Here is a 15,520-nt window from a genome sequence, read left to right on the forward strand (position 1 = left end):
GTTCATCCTAGCCGGCGACAAATATATTTTCTTCCCCCATGGAGTCTATCCTTGATATGTTCACTTTAATCAGTGATGGCTATTCTCTTCATTGGTATTCTACCCAGTAAAAAGGTAGTTGTAATCCCTATTTTGGTTCCTTAGAGAGTTAATCATTGATATGTTCATCTTAACCGATGACGGGTTTTCTTCTCCTTGTTGGTCTTCTACCCAATAACCGGTAGTCGTAAATCCTACTTTTTCTGTGCAAAGTCTATCCTTGATATGTTCACTTTAACTAGTGACGGATTTTCTCTCCTTTGGTATTCTATCCAGTAACTGATAGATGTAATCCCTACTTTTATTCCCCTTTTCAGAGTCTCTCCTTGATATGTTCACTTTAACCAGTGAAGGATTTTCTCTTTGATTGGTATTCTACCCAGTAACCGGTAGTTGTAAACCTTACTTTGTCCCCTCGCAGAGTTAATCCTTGATATGTTCATCCTAACCGGTGACACATTTTTCTCTTCGACAGTTTTCTATCCAGTTTTCGATAGATGTAATTCCCCCTTTTTGTTGTTCAGTTGGTATATCCTTCATATGTTCATCCTAACTGATGACGGGTATCCTCCTTGATAGCCCCAGGCAAGTCTATCCTTGATATGTTCATCTTAATCGATGACGGATTTTCTTCCCTGTTGAGTTTATCCTTGATATGTTCATCTTAACCGATGACGGATACTCTCACCCTTTGGTCTTCTGCCCAGTAACTGGTAGTTGTAAATCCTATTTCCTACAGTTTTCCCCAACAAGGTTATTCTTACCCAGTAACCGGTAATGAATAATCCTTCCTGGCTTTTCCTCAGCAAGTCATCCTTGATATGTTCATCTTAACCAGTGACAGATGTTTCTCTCTGTCAGATCTTTATTATCTCCTTACCCAGTAACAAGTAGTAGATAATAGATTTCTGCTCCTCCTGTGTTGAAGTGTAACGCTTCCCTAATCGAGTCGAGTGCGTGTTTTCCTTAGTGAAATTGTTTTTCCCCTGCACGAGTCGAATACTTCAGTTTTATCCTGACTTATTTGTATCCCCGGCAGACGTTGTGTTTGTTTCCCCGGCTGAGTCTTTCCATTTTATATGGATTTCCTCGAGTCCCCCAGTAGTTTTAAGTCATAGCCTGGCCTACGTATAACTCCTTTTTATCCCCCAGAGTCTCTGTCTCCCTAGCGAGTTTTCCTTATGGAATGCATTATACTCCTGCGGACTTTCAGTCTCTCTGATTTCTTTTCCTTTATGGCAATATTTCCCCACAAAGCATTTACTTTTGCATTCATATCATTTGCACCATGAGGTCTCTTAGGGACCAAAATTTGTTTATCTATGTTGTTATTTAAGCCCATTCTACTGAGTCGAGCCGAAGATTTTAACCTTCACCTCCTCATTTAGAATGTCCTTAAATAGGGGTAGCTGTAAGACCCCAATTTTGACCCTAAGATCCCTCATGCATTTTCATCATAAGCATTAAGCATTGGGATCATACCTTGGCATCCTTCTTACCCCTCTTTCATTGGGTTTGTTTTGGCAGAGATCACCAAGCACTTTGTGATTATATCATACTTGTATTTTATCATTTTACTGACCAAGATACCAAAAATATGTCTTTGTATCTATCTAACTCTTTAATAGGTAGGGGCATGATCTCCTTGATTCATTGATCACATTTAGGGTTTAAGACCCTCATGAACAAAGAGCACAACCTAGAATTGATTCAAGAATGGTTATGAACATCATATATGAGTCCCAATGTTCTCTACATTATAGGTCACTTTTGACCTATACCACTGATCAAGTTTGCTTCAAGAGTTTGAGGGTGATTTTCCTTGGAAACCCTAGTTTTACTGGGTATCTTAAGTAACTTCTCCAACAAGCTATCTCACTGTAAGACCCCAATTTTGGCCCTAATATCCCTCATGGCATCATAACATTGCATTTGCATAGCCTCAAGGATCATTAGCATCTTGGTTCCCTTTGCCTTTGGGTGGGACCTTCTTTGAGATGGTTTGAGGTCACCAAGCATGCTTGAATTGTATATCATTGATTTTCTCATTTTGTTTACTAACCAAAAGCACAAAAATATGTCACTAACATCTTTTGTTTTGTAGCTTGAGCAATCATAAGGTCCAAAGCTTCAAGGAGATCATTAGTACAAAGACATGGTCAAGAGGAGATGATAGCAAGCATGGAAATGGTTCCCAAAGCTCTCATCCATCAAATATGCCTCCCTAGTACCTCAATGCATCATTTTGATCAAAGCAAGACAAAGGGTTTAAGGTTTGTTCTTCAGAAAAACCCTAAGTCATCTGTGCATCACAATGCCTTGCTCATGAATCAACCTCACTCAGCCCATGATCAAATACAATCAAGGGAAGTTATTTAATTCATCATTCCATGAATATTTTAACTTATTTGAGTGTCCTTAATCATCAATTTATCAAGATATGAGGCATGGACTTGAGGAGTTGATCAGTCAATTCATCTGACTATTTTGAAATGCACTGAGACCTAACTTTTTATGTGTTGGTAAAATGGAGATGGTTCCAAAATAAAACATGTTCTTAAAGACAATATGAACAACTTTCATGTTCATCAGAAATTGATTTAAATCTTGGAAGACCGACCACCTTCCATTCCAATACATTATAGGTCATTTTGACTGAAACCCTAATTGTGGGTCAATTTCCCAAGGACATAACTCATTCATTTTTTATGATTTTGAGGTGGTATCAAATGAATTGGAAAGCTTAAGATGTCTACTTCAAATGTTATGTTGAACAAAATTTCAAAATCTCAAAGGAAATACATGTGATAATACAAGACATTATAGGTCCTTTTTGACCAAAGGCATTAAAAGTCAAAAAAGTCCAACTTCAAGTGCCCATAACTCTTTCATCAAAAATCAAAATGATGCTAAATTGGAGTCCATTTTGATTGTATTTAAAAGATATACAACTTTTATGTTGGAGGTTTTTCCATTTGAGGCTTGCATCATCAAAACCGAAGGGCTTGAAACTTGGAAATTTTAGAAACCTTGCCTTGACATATCTTGCACCTTGCACTTTAAACTCAAATTTCATATATTTCCACACTTCAAATGAGTTTTTGTCCAACATAAAATTTGTTCCTTATACAAATACCTTTCCAACCATTACCCATATGCCTATGTTTGGATTTTCTAAATAGTACTTTCGAAGAGATGATTGTTTAGGTAAAAATGAGGAATTCACTTGAAAACTTGGTGCATAAGCAATTGCCTTGCAAAGTCACACGTCCAATTCCATTTGGCTGATGCTCAGAATTCATTTGGCATTGTTTTTGGGCCTTGTGCATGATCATGCAAGCCCATGCAATGAAGCTTCACATGCCATGCACACGGATCATTTCACACTCTCCTTGCCACTTCCTCTATAAATAGAGACTTCATTCCACTCATTTGACACGCCTATTTAAACCTGAAATGTTGCAGAATTCTTTCCATAGCCATCACTAAAGAAGCAATTGCATTTTCTTCAATTTTTTCAGATCCAAAATTCAACTTCATCTGGTTGAATTCTTGGATCTTAAGCTTCTAAGCCTTCATCATTCATCTCATTGAACTTCTGTTTTAGCAAAGCAAGCAAGGCATCGTGCTCAAAGTACCAGAACTCAAGCTTACACTCCAACTGGTATTGTCTTCGATTCTCATCATCCATGGACCTATTTGCTTGGATCTTGTGTTGGCTGAAGTCCTCTCAATAGAGGCACCATGTTTATGCTTTTAATTTCTGAAATTCATTGAGTTCATGATTAACACCAGATTTTTCAACTTCTGATTTCTCAAACCATAGAAATCTAGAATGAAAATGGATGGTATAGGGATAATGTACATCATCCCAGCTTTCTAATGATGTATAGATCGCACGATTTGGTTAGAGTTTGAATCTCTACAAATCTGGCCGGAAACTGCATGCTCACTGTAACACCCCGATAAAATATGATAATTATTTAATTTAAGTTTAATATTATATTATGATGATAATATGAATGAGAGGAGATAAACCATTCATATATATTATTATTAGTATATTTATTAATTTAATTAAATAATTGGGATATTATTGGATTATTATTATTGGAATTATAAAGTTGGAATTGGAACATTGTTGGAAATCAGAAAAGAGTCCCATTTAGAAAAGGGTTTTTCACGTGAAAACAGAGAAGCGACTGAAAAGTGGAGAAAGGGAGAAGAAGAGGCTAGGGCTCAAGAGGAGAATTCACGATTGTTGAAGGTCGAAGAATCAATTGCCGGATTAACTCAGGTAAGGGGGGTTTATCGTCGTTTAATGGGTATTATGGGTTAACATGTAATGGGTAGTGATAAGCCATTGAATCGACTCTAATTAGGTTTTGATGAATACCTTTGAATTGTGATGAATAAATTACGTTAAAACTGTGAATGAATCTATATTTGGATGAGTCGTAATTTTCTGGACGTGTGGCTTTTTACGGAATCGAAATCGGAGGTCCGGAAGTCCTCCAACGGCGAAAAATGCGGGTAATTCTGCATTCTGTTCGTGTTAGCGCAGGAACAACTTTCTGTCTTGCGTTAACCGGTTAACCCAGGGTGTTAACCGGTTAACACTGTTATGATAATTAAAAAAATTAATTTCTGTTTTGCGTTAACGGGTTAACCCAGGGCGTTAACGGGTTAACACTGTTATAATTTGCCAAAAAGCATATTCTGTCTTGCGTTAACATGTTAACCCAGGGCGTTAACAGGTTAACGCTGTTGAAATACTGTTAGAAATGCATTCTGTCTTGCGTTAACAGGTTAACCCAGGGCGTTAACCGGTTAACACTGTTGAAAAACTGAAAAATTGTATTCTGTCTTGCGTTAACGGGTTAACCCAAGGCGTTAACGGGTTAACGCTGTTGGAAAAGTGAAAAATTGATATTTAAATATTGTGTATGTTTTGGAATGGAATTATGTGTACATATTTGATGATTGGCCTATATTGGTGAATGATATATTGCATGTATGATATAGTAGGGATCATTTCCCGTTGTTTTGAGCAGTATAGGTATTAGTAGAGTGTACTAATACTGTGATTTATTATTTGGCATGATATGAATATGATTCTGTGATAAATATGCTGATGATGTATGATGGTATGCATAATGCTGTGAATGTATCTGTTATGTATGCAATTGTGAATGGACTGTTTATGGCTTAGAGTGTGAGCATATGTCTATCTTGGATTGTTGTTGATGTTTGCATGCTAGGTGATTTAGCGTGTATAGCATGGCCTTTATGGTGGTAGCTAATTCCCATGGTGAGGAATTAGTGAGTGAGTTGTTGTGGATTGTTGTTGATGTTTGCATGCTAGGTGATTTAGCGTGCATAGCATGGCCTTTATGGTGGTAGCTAATTCCCATGGTGAGGAATTAGTGAGTGAGTCACTAGGTCTCAAATGAGTGGGACTAGTGAGCTTGGTAGCCGTATCTGGGTTTGATCGGTGAGGTTGAACTATGTGTTCACGAATAGTCTGTACCGCATGCATAGAGTCTCATTGCATAATGTATGTATGGCGTATAATATGAATGGATGTATTCCAATATTATACGTGTGTTTTGTGTTGGGTTGAGTATGATTATGATTTTGAGTTGATGTTGTCGTTGCTGAATGTGTGATCTGATTTGGGTGATGAAATGTGTTAAATTACTTAGCATTACATGATATTTTATAATGCTTATTATATCGATTGAGGAACTCACCCTTACAACTATGTTTCAGGTAACGAGCAGTGATTGAGTAGAAGCTAGTGCTTGAAGTCTAGTGTAGTTCCTTAGTGGGTCATGCTCTGGTATATCTAACATCGGGACAGGATGTTTTACCTTGTTTTCATTTGGTTGTTGAATAATTTTACATGTAATGTGTTACATGGTTTGCATATCCGCTGCGAATTGTGCAATATTTTATTTTGATTATTAAATGAGCATGACAAACTATTTTGGTGAATGGTGTGAAGTGTCAAGTGTGACACCCTGAAATTGCATATCTACTCTGATTCATATTTTGTTGTTTTAATTAATTATTGGGGTATTTTAGAAGGGTGTTACATTAGTGGTATCAGAGCATAGTTGGTCGAGTCGAGTCGTAATTATTCTGTTTCCCTGTATGTGATAGGTGTTGTGTAACCCTATCAGTACTTGTTGTTTTAGCTTGTTGGGTTCTCAGAATAGAGATGGCTGGAAGAGGTAGAGACGATGCTGCGATTGCTGAGGCTCTGGGTATGCTAGCTGGAGTACTTGGAGGGAATCCGAATGTTGTGGGATTGGGAGCTGCTCGTCAACTGAGTGAGTTCCAGAAGAACAATCCTCCAATGTTCAAGGGAGCATACGATCCAGATGGTGCTCAGAAGTGGTTGAAGGAGATCGAGAGGATCTTCCGAGTTACTGAGTGTGCCGATAACCAGAAGGTCAGGTTCGGTACGCATATGCTGTCAGAGGAAGCAGATGATTGGTGGGTTGCTGCCCGCACTGAGTTGGAAGCTGCTGGGAGTGCTGAGATCACTTGGGCGGTGTTCAGTGAGAGATTCCTGAGGAAGTACTTTCCAGAGGATGTCAGAGGAAAGAAAGAGATAGAGTTCTTAGAATTGAAGCAGGGCAACCGGTATGTTACTGAGTATGCTGCTAAGTTCACAGAGCTGTCGAAGTATTACACTCCCTATGATGAGGCAGTAGCAGATGGGGCAGAGTTGTTTATGCTGTTAGCGACTTTGGAGGCTAAAGATAAACTGGTGATTTGCGATCTAGCCGTGGTGTGTGATTTTCCTGATGTGTTTCCTGAAGAAGTGAATGAATTATCGCCAGAGCGTGAAGTTGAGTTCTCGATTGATTTGGTACCTGGTACTAGGCCGATATCGATGGCTCCGTACCGTATGTCTGCTGTTGAGTTAACTGAATTGAAGAGTCAGTTGGAAGATCTGTTGGATAAGGAATTTATTCGTCCGAGTGTGTCACCGTGGGGTGCACCAGTGTTATTGGTTAAGAAGAAAGAAGGTACTATGAGGTTGTGTGTGGACTATAGGCAATTGAATAAAGTGACGATCAAGAATCGATATCCTTTGCCGAGGATTGATGATTTGATGGATCAGTTGGTTGGTGCGAGTGTGTTCAGCAAAATAGATTTGAGATCGGGGTATCATCAGATACGTGTGAAAACTGAGGATATTCAGAAGACTGCTTTCAGAACAAGGTATGGACATTATGAGTATTTTGTGATGCCTTTTGGTGTGACTAATGCGCCTGGGGTATTTATGGAGTATATGAATAGGATTTTCCATCCGTACCTAGACAAGTTTGTTGTGGTGTTTATTGACGATATTTTGGTGTATTCGAAATCTGAAGAAGAGCATGCTGAACATTTGAGAGTGGTTTTAGGAGTTCTACGAGAAAAGAAGTTATTTGCTAAACTGTCCAAGTGTGAATTTTGGTTAGAAGAGGTTAGTTTTCTTGGTCATGTGATTTCAAGAGGTGGTGTTGCTGTTGATCCTTCTAAAATAGAAGCGGTATCTAAGTGGGAAGCTCCGAAGTCAGTTTCTGAGATAAGGAGTTTTCTTGGACTTGCAGGTTATTATAGGAAATTCATTGAGGGATTTTCTAAGTTGGCGTTACCGTTAACGATGTTGACTAGAAAGGGGCAAGCGTTTGTTTGGGACTCAAAGTGTGAAGAAGGTTTCCAAGAGTTAAAGAGAAGGTTAACTACTGCTCCTATTCTGATATTACCAAGTCCATCGGAACCATTTGAGGTTTACTGTGATGCTTCATTGTTGGGTTTGGGTGGTGTTTTGATGCAGAATAAGCAGGTTGTAGCTTATGCTTCGAGACAACTGAAGGTTCATGAGAGGAACTATCCGACACACGATTTAGAGTTGGCAGCTGTGGTATTTGTTCTGAAGTTATGGAGGCATTACTTGTACGGGTCAAGATTTGAGGTTTTCAGTGACCATAAAAGTTTAAAGTATTTGTTTGATCAAAAAGAGCTGAATATGAGACAGAGGAGATGGTTAGAGTTTCTGAAGGATTATGACTTTGGTTTGAATTACCATCCGGGTAAAGCAAACGTAGTGGCTGATGCATTGAGTCGGAAATCATTGCATATGTCTATGTTAATGGTTAAGGAATTGGATTTAATTGAGCAGTTTAGAGAGTTGAGTTTGGTGTGTGAGAGTACTCACAATAATGTTAAATTGGGAATGTTGAAGTTAACGAGTGGTATTCTGGATGAGATTAGAGAGGGTCAGAAATCCGATGTGCTTTTGGTTGATAAGTTGACTCTAGTGAATCAAGGTCAAGGTGGTGAATTCAGAGTTGATGAGAATGGTGTTTTGAAATTTGGTAATCGGGTGTGTATTCCGGATGTTACCGAACTTAAGAAGAGTATTCTTGAGGAAGGACATCGTAGTGGCCTGAGTATTCATCCTGGGGCTACGAAGATGTATCATGATTTGAAAAAGTTATTTTGGTGGCCGGGAATGAAAAGGGAAATTGCGAGTTTTGTTTATTCCTGTTTGACTTGTCAGAAGTCAAAGATTGAGCATCAGAAGCCGTCTGGGCTAATGCAACCGTTGGCTATTCCAGAGTGGAAGTGGGATAGTATCAGTATGGATTTTGTTTCTGGTTTACCGAGGACAATTAAGAATTTTGAAGCTATTTGGGTGATTGTTGACAGATTGACAAAATCGGCTCATTTCATTCCGATCAGAATGGATTATCCGTTAGAGAGATTGGCTGAGTTGTATATTGAGAAAATTGTAAGTTTGCATGGTATTCCGTCGAGTATTGTTTCGGACAGAGATCCTAGATTTACATCGAAGTTCTGGGAAGGGTTGCAGAGGGCTTTGGGAACTAAGCTGAGATTGAGTTCTGCATATCATCCGCAGACTGATGGTCAGACTGAGAGGACGATTCAGTCGCTGGAGGATCTTTTGAGGGCTTGTGTTTTGGAAAAGGGAGGTGCTTGGGATTGTTATTTACCTTTGATTGAGTTTACCTACAATAATAGTTTTCATTCGAGCATTGGTATGGCACCGTTTGAAGCTTTGTATGGTAGGAGATGTCGGACACCTTTATGTTGGTATGAGTCCGGTGAGAGTGCTGTGGTTGGATCGGAGATTGTTCAACAAAATACGGAAAAGATTAAGATGATTCAGGAGAAGATGAGGATTGCTCAGAGTCATCAGAAGAGTTATCACGACAAGAGGAGGAAGTCACTTGAGTTTCAAGAGGGAGATCATGTGTTTCTTCGTGTTACTCCGATGACTGGGGTTGGTCGAGCTTTAAAGTCGAAGAAGTTGACACCTCGATTTATTGGTCCTTATCAGATTTTGGAGAGGATAGGGGAGGTAGCCTATCGTATCGCTTTACCGCCGTCACTTGCGAATTTGCATGAGGTTTTTCATGTGTCTCAGTTGAGGAGGTACATTCCTGATCCGTCGCATGTGGTCCAAGTAGATGATGTACAGGTGAGAGATAACCTGACTGTTGAAACATCACCTATGAGGATCGAGGATCAAGAGTTGAAGCAGTTGCGGGGTAAAGAGATTGCTTTAGTAAAGGTAGCTTTGGGAGGACCAGCAGGTGGCAATGTGACTTGGGAACTTGAGAGTCAGATGAAGGAGTCTTATCCAGAGTTATTCGCTTGAGGTATGTTTTCGAAGACGAAAACTCTTTTAGTGGGGGAGAGTTGTAACACCCCGATAAAATATGATAATTATTTAATTTAAGTTTAATAGTATATTATGATGATAATATGAATGAGAGGAGATAAACCATTCATATATATTATTATTAGTATATTTATTAATTTAATTAAATAATTGGGATATTATTGGATTATTATTATTGGAATTATAAAGTTGGAATTGGAACATTGTTGGAAATCAGAAAAGAGTCCCATTTAGAAAAGGGTTTTTCACGTGAAAACAGAGAAGCGACTGAAAAGTGGAGAAAGGGAGAAGAAGAGGCTAGGGCTCAAGAGGAGAATTCACGATTGTTGAAGGTCGAAGAATCAATTCCCGGATTAACTCAGGTAAGGGGGGTTTATCGTCGTTTAATGGGTATTATGGGTTAACATGTAATGGGTAGTGATAAGCCATTGAATCGACTCTAATTAGGTTTTGATGAATACCTTTGAATTGTGATGAATAAATTACGTTAAAACTATGAATGAATCTGTATTTGGATGAGTCGTAATTTTCTGGACGTGTGGCTTTTTACGGAATCGAAATCGGAGGTCCGGAAGTCCTCCAACGGCGAAAAATGCGGGTAATTCTGCATTCTGTTCGTGTTAGCGCAGGAACAGCTTTCTGTCTTGCGTTAACCGGTTAACCCAGGGTGTTAACCGGTTAACATTGTTATGATAATTAAAAAAATTAATTTCTGTTTTGCGTTAACGGGTTAACCCAGGGCGTTAACGGGTTAACACTGTTATAATTTGCCAAAAAGCATATTCTGTCTTGCGTTAACAGGTTAACCCAGGGCGTTAACAGGTTAACGCTGTTGAAATACTGTTAGAAATGCATTCTGTCTTGCGTTAACAGGTTAACCCAGGGCGTTAACCGGTTAACACTGTTGAAAAACTGAAAAATTGTATTCTGTCTTGCGTTAACGGGTTAACCCAGGGCGTTAACGGGTTAACGCTGTTGGAAATGTGAAAAATTGATATTTAAATATTGTGTACGTTTTGGAATGGAATTATGTGTACATATTTGATGATTGGCCTATATTGGTGAATGATATATTGCATGTATGATATAGTAGGGATCATTTCCCGTTGTTTTGAGCAGTATAGGTATTAGTAGAGTGTACTAATACTGTGATTTATTATTTGGCATGATATCAATATGATTCTGTGATAAATATGCTGATGATGTATGATGGTATGCATAATGCTGTGAATTTATCTGTTATGTATGCAATTGTGAATGGACTGTTTATGGCTTAGAGTGTGAGCATATGTCTATCTTGGATTGTTGTTGATGTTTGCATGCTAGGTGATTTAGCGTGTATAGCATGGCCTTTATGGTGGTAGCTAATTCCCATGGTGAGGAATTAGTGAGTGAGTTGTTGTGGATTGTTGTTGATGTTTGCATGCTAGGTGATTTAGCGTGCATAGCATGGCCTTTATGGTGGTAGCTAATTCCCATGGTGAGGAATTAGTGAGTGAGTCACTAGGTCTCAAATGAGTGGGACTAGTGAGCTTGGTAGCCGTATCTGGGTTTGATCGGTGAGGTTGAACTATGTGTTCACGAATAGTCGGTACCGCATGCATAGAGTCTCATTGCATAATGTATGTATGGCGTATAATATGAATGGATGTATTCCAATATTATACGTGTGTTTTGTGTTGGGTTGAGTATGATTATGATTTTGAGTTGATGTTGTCGTTGCTGAATGTGTGATCTGATTTGGGTGATGAAATGTGTTAAATTACTTAGCATTACATGATATTTTATAATGCTTATTATATCGATTGAGGAACTCACCCTTACAACTATGTTTCAGGTAACGAGCAGTGATTGAGTAGAAGCTAGTGCTTGAAGTCTAGTGTAGTTCCTTAGTGGGTCATGCTCTGGTATATCTAACATCGGGACGGGATGTTTTACCTTGTTTTCATTTGGTTGTTGAATAATTTTACATGTAATGTGTTACATGGTTTGCATATCCGCTGCGAATTGTGCAATATTTTATTTTGATTATTAAATGAGCATGACAAACTATTTTGGTGAATCGTGTGAAGTGTCAAGTGTGACACCCTGAAATTGCATATCTACTCTGATTCATATTTTGTTGTTTTAATTAATTATTGGGGTATTTTAGAAGGGTGTTACACTCACCGGAGAAGACGATGGCTCCGATGGCTACCTCATTGCCAGATTTAATCTGGATCGTGTGATGGTGTTTCCAGATTCGATCCCATGCGTCCAGTGTTATGACCTTTTTAAATGCATCCCGCGCTTCAGTTGACCAAGGCACATGGTAGGCGCGCATCTCTGGAGCGTGTGATCTGCCAACTCAATTAATGAGCTCAGATCTAACGCTCCATGTTTTTTTGCATTTTTATTTTCTGATTTTTATTTTCTTTAATTCCTTTTATTTCAAAAATCAATATCTCTTTCACTTTTAATCCAAAAATTATGGGACCAATTGCATTATTTCCCAAATAATTTCTAGTTTCTATTTCTGATTTTTTTTTTATTTTGACATTTGATATTTCTCATGAATTTTCTCTTTTCTGGTTATTTTTAATTCATTTTAAATAGTTTTTGATATTCAAAAAATACAAAAATATTTTCCTAACCTATTTGAATAATGATGGATCTATGAAAAATATTCTCATCAATTTTTAAATATTTGAGATTTTAATTCAATTAGGTTATTTTTATTCATTTTTAATTGGTTAAAAATAGTTTTTGACTTTTAAAAATGCTGAATTTTTTTGTCAAACTTTGTTTGACCTTGTTGAACTTAGGATAAATTACTTGGACCTTTCAAGGTTGATTTGAAGTGATTTTGAAGTTTGACCTTTCCATTTTATTTTTAATTCAAGTTTAATTAAATATTAAAAAATGCCAAAAGTAGTTTATTCATTTCTTGACTCCCAATCTTCATCTCACTTCTGTTTTTGATTGTTTGACCTTGACTTTCAATGTTATTAGTCCACCTATGAAGATTGGTACATTGTATTTCATTTAATGCACTTTAATTTTGCCATTTACATTTCTCTTATCCATCTTCTCCTTCTTCTTCTTCTATTTCTTTTCTTCTTGATCAATGAGTTGAAGGTTGATAAGTTAACATTGGTTAGGGAGATTTAATCTTCCTTGATTCAAATCTAATTCATCTTGATCAATTGATCAAGTGAATGGCTTTGCATTAAGGATAGGTTGTCTTCTAAATCATGCAAAAGGCTTAAACCAATACAAGATCAATTCTCATTTTCTTTTTGGCATGGCAATTTTTTGGGACTTGGTTCACTAATCAAGACTCCTAACTTGTGTTTGTTGCCTACATTATTATTGACCGGCCTCAGATAGTTGTGACTTCTACATAAGTCCAATTACGATTGCTTAACATAGCACTAAATTTGCCTTATGGCACACTAACTACTAACACTAACTATTGACAATTAACATTTACTTTATGCACTTTACTTTTATGCAATTTACTATTCTTGCACATATTATCCATTTGCTTTTCTCTTTGCTCACTTGAGCACATGTTTATGTTAATGCCATTTGCCTTTTGCTCACTTGAGCACATATTTGTGTACATATTATTGTGCTTGTGTTTTTGTTTTGATTGTTGTGGACCAAATGCAAAGAAATGGACTTAGTTTCTAGGACTTTCCCTATGCAAAGAAATGGAGAATTGGACTTAGATTCTAGGACCTTCCTTATGCAAAATTGGAGTAAAAGGATCTTAATGATGAAGATGGGTTAGAAGAACCAAATCTCTAAACTCACTCTTGTCCATTCTTGTTTTACTTCATGGAATCTTTGATGTGTGTGCTTTTGTGATAGGAGTTTCCATTTAAGCTTGATTGGAGGATCATTGCCATGTGCATCCAAGTGGAAGATACAAGATACATTGAGGATCTCTTGTGAGACTTATTTGATTGCTTATGCTTTATGGTTGCTTATTCCAAAGGATGGGAGCTACTTGGATCATCAATATGATCTCAAAAGAGGAACTCCTAGTGTGGTTTCATTTCTTATCCCTCACCTTTTTGTTTTGCTTAGGACTTAGCCATTATTCTTCTTCTCTCCACTCTAACCCAAGCCAAAACTTTTTGTGCAAGCATTTAAGTATTGTTTTCAAACATTAGAAACCTAAGCCTTATGCTTTTGATTTTCAAACTTTCTTTTCACAATACTTAATTTGAATTGAATCTTTAAGCCAACTTTGACTATTTTATACATACTTCTAATTGGTAAATATAACCCATTCAAATTTCTTTTTGTGGTTCCAATGGCCACTTCTTAATCAAATTTTCTATAACCTTTAGCTATTAGGTTTGAGTTATCTTTGTGGTAGATGTAATACTCACCGATATCCTTCGTGATGGACAATGAGTCTTCCATGCTTATTATAGGGTTAACCCCTCACTATCATGTTGAAGCTATCCTCACATGGTGGATTTGTGGTTTGGTTGAGTTTTCTCCCTTTGATAACAAAAGACTTTAAGGCTTTTGGACCAATCAATTCACCAACTTGTTTTGAGATTTTTACCCCGAACTTCGAGGTTTTTTGATCCTAATCTTTTTATAAGATGGTACATAGGCAATGGGTTTATCCATCCAAACACAAAAATGTAAATAAACTTGTATATTCTCTTCTCATCTCTTCAATCATGTTTGCACAAACAAATTTTCACAAAACAAACAACCTTTGCAACAAGTATGAAAAGGGCTCCCTAGGAGTACCTAGGATGTTTTGGGTGCCTAACACCTTCCCATTGAATAACCAACCCCCTTACCCAGATCTCTGTTCCTTTTACTAGTTTTTGTTCGCTTTCTAACCATTCCTTTGGATAAATAGAAGTGCGGTGGCGACTCGACTTTGTATGATTTACCTTGGATTTAGTCAATATCTGTAATGGTAACGAATACCCCACTACACTCACCAATTGATCAAATTTCTCAAGGTACACTTCAAATTTCATCATCTTATGCATATATGATCTACCATGAGCCAATAAATTCAATAGAATTGGAAGTTTGCAAGTTGGTTGATGGTGGTTGGCCAGATGAATTCATCTGATCAAAACTAGGTCTCCCTAGACCCTATCTCCTACAATTTTCACCATATGAAAATGATTCCAAGAGAAAACTTACTCTAAATGACATTATAAACAACTTTCATGTTGAGACCTATATCTAGTTTTGCATGGAAAACCATTTTCTATGTTGAAACATTATAGGTCATTTTGTCTAAACCCTAATTTGAAAGTCAACTTCCCAATGCCATAACTTGCTCATTTTTTATGATATGACAGATTTCCAAGTTGAACAATCAAACTAAATGTGTCTAATTCAACTTTTATGTTTGGAGTGGTAGAAAATTCAACTTCTTTGAACATGTGATATGAGGCTACATTATAGGTCACTTTTGACCTATACCATTGATCAAGTGATTTTTCCAAACTTCAAAAATGCATGACTCTATCATTTACAATCCAAATAACATGAAATTGGTGACCATTTTGAAGGTCTTTGATAGAGATACAACTTTTGTGAATACACTTTTCTCATTTGAAGCTCCTATAAAAAGTTAAGCCAGGTGGAGTATTGAGACATATGGCTTGACACTTAGAAAAATTTTGATATCTCAAATTTTTCCAAACTTCCACCTCAATTATCTCCAAGTTCCAAGCTCCGAATGAAAAAGTGTTCGACATAAAACTTATTCCTCTTGATCTCACCTTTCCAAAGAGCTAA

The sequence above is a fragment of the Lathyrus oleraceus genome, chromosome 4 (genome assembly GCF_024323335.1).
Source record: "Lathyrus oleraceus cultivar Zhongwan6 chromosome 4, CAAS_Psat_ZW6_1.0, whole genome shotgun sequence".
Lineage (NCBI taxonomy): Eukaryota > Viridiplantae > Streptophyta > Magnoliopsida > Fabales > Fabaceae > Lathyrus > Lathyrus oleraceus.